We start from the raw sequence: 2,244 nt of genomic DNA, 5'->3' as shown, positions 1-2,244 counted from the left end.
GAAATATATATTTTTGTTCTAATAGTTTGTAACTTGAACTTTGCAGATGGAGCACCAAGAATTTTCTGCTATAAACATCTGCATTTTAAAAACAGTAATAATGATTAATTATATTTTGTATATATGGCTAAAGACTAAAATGACACCATACACAAGGGTGACGAGAATTATGAGAAAGAAAAAAATAAAAACACCCTGACCTAGAACCCTGGCACTGGACTGGCAGTCATCTCAAGCTTGCTTTTTTTTCAAAGATTTTTAGACTACTAACCTTTCAAATTTGCATAGGTCAGATCACTAAGCATAGACAGAGACACTCTCCTCCTTGCAACCAACAGACACACATGTGACACAGAAGCCATACATGCAATGCCTTTAGGGGAAAAACGAAATACATCTTCCTCTTTAAATTAAAAGCAGAGCTTTATTCAATATATTCTAATTCAGAAAGAACTAGAAAGGGTGAGCTTATTAGCAGTAATTCTTGGAGGATGAAAACATTCTGGGCATATGTTAGCAGATGGAGCCAGGAAGCTGAAGCCATCAAGGGTCTAAACTTGCAGAAAATTAGATTATATGGAGGTTAAAGCTACAAGGCCCAGGCCTAGGCATTGTTAGATAGGAACACTCTGAGCTCAGCCTAAGCTATGCATTCAGAAAGTTTGGATGCAGCTCTCACCTCATCTCATCATCTGAGGAAATAAACAAATACAATGCTTACAGATGGCTAAGCCATAAAAGCCTAGGCTAATCAAGAGAGTTTCCCTCTTTCCAACGGTGTCAAATTGACAACCAGGTGTAGCCATCACAAATCCATCTCTTATCAACTTGACACTGAACCATCTCCTTCTTAACCATAACTTCTCCCTGTCCCAAGATTTTGTGCTAAATCACAATACAATACAAATTCTAACCTAAATAATGCCACAGTATTTAAAAATGTTACCACTCTAAAAGTCCAAGAACCCTTCTGTCACAGACCTAGAGGAGGGGAATATGATGAATTAGGAAGGGAGGGAGGGGGAACAGGAAGATACCAGTGAGGGGATAACACCTGAGATGTAATCTGAATAGATTATTTAAATAAAAATTTAAAAGTCCAAAGCCTCTAAAAATGCCAAGCTTCAGATGATTTCCTGACCACTTCAATCATGCAATTTTCATGCTCACCAGTACCTCAAGGGAAACTTATACACATTATCAAATTTGATTTCCAGCTGAAGATGTATTCCTGACACACTCTGAACCATAGCTTCTGTGTGCTAACCATGATAAAATACATTCTAGAAGATTTTGGCTTCACAAAGCTAATCTACTAATCACAACAGTTTGTTTTCTTGTTCGTTTTCCTTAGTTTCATTTTGGTCTTATTTGTTTGTTTGTTTAAAGTCTCAGGTACCAGTAAAACACAGCTATAATTTAATAGTAGTGGTTTCCTGTGGGACTCTGCTGGATAAGATTGAAGTCTGATTTCTTCAGATACCCATTTTTCCACTCAGTCTATGAAGTTGACTCCCCTTTCTCAGCGGGGCTCTTGCTCCACCTGATTTGGTAACCACCAGATCTTGTAAAAAGGGTCACATAGCCCTCAAGGAAAATTTCAGGTCCAACCCTTTCCTGATAAGAAACTTCCTCAGAATGGACTGGGAATTCCTGGAAGTAGCCCACCCTGTGTTGAGCAGACCCTAGCCTCTAGAAAATGACTGTTAATCTTACCTAGAAGTCATATCCTCAACCATAGGATAATTAAGTGCTATTTCTTCCTTCTCCTGATAGGTATCCTGGCACCCTTAGCTCCATTAAATCAGGCACATTCACTCTCAAAGAGCATCCCGACTGCCCGAGGTTTATAAATGAAGGCTGGCTGGTGTACTTTTATGCTCTCTTGCTTACCATTCCTCCATTAGGACCTTCAGAGACTCCAAGGCAGCAAAGGCAGAACTGCCTTTGAAGCTGCAGGGATCTGCTCAGTCAACCCTGCTGATGCCTGGTGAAGCACCACTGGGCCTGTGTTTCAACAAACCTACCTGCCAGGGAGTTTTAGAAGCCAGGCTGTAGGACCCGTGGGCCCAGATCTGCCCATCATAATGTTCTTCTTGTAGGTTCCTAGGACCCTCTGGATCCTTCTATTTCCCCATTCTTCCATGCTTCTCTCACCTAGAGTCCCAATAGGATGTCCTCCCCTCTCTCCCACTTTCCTGGTAAGTGAAGACTTTCATGGGATATGCCCCTTGGGCTAATGTC

At 40.8% G+C, this 2,244-nt stretch overlaps 1 non-coding gene across 1 annotated transcript; it reads right to left on the bottom strand.

The window, feature by feature from the left end:
- Positions 1–254: 254 nt before the first annotated feature.
- Positions 255–386, bottom strand: LOC127197489 (small nucleolar RNA SNORA17). The gene has a single exon (XR_007831686.1). It is a non-coding gene; the product is annotated as a small nucleolar RNA SNORA17 (small nucleolar RNA).
- Positions 387–2,244: the final 1,858 nt, after the last annotated feature.

Source organism: Acomys russatus, chromosome 1 (genome assembly GCF_903995435.1).
Source record: "Acomys russatus chromosome 1, mAcoRus1.1, whole genome shotgun sequence".
Classification (NCBI taxonomy): domain Eukaryota; kingdom Metazoa; phylum Chordata; class Mammalia; order Rodentia; family Muridae; genus Acomys; species Acomys russatus.
Note: the sequence above shows the minus strand (reverse complement) of the source record. Positions and strands in the feature narration are given on the sequence as shown.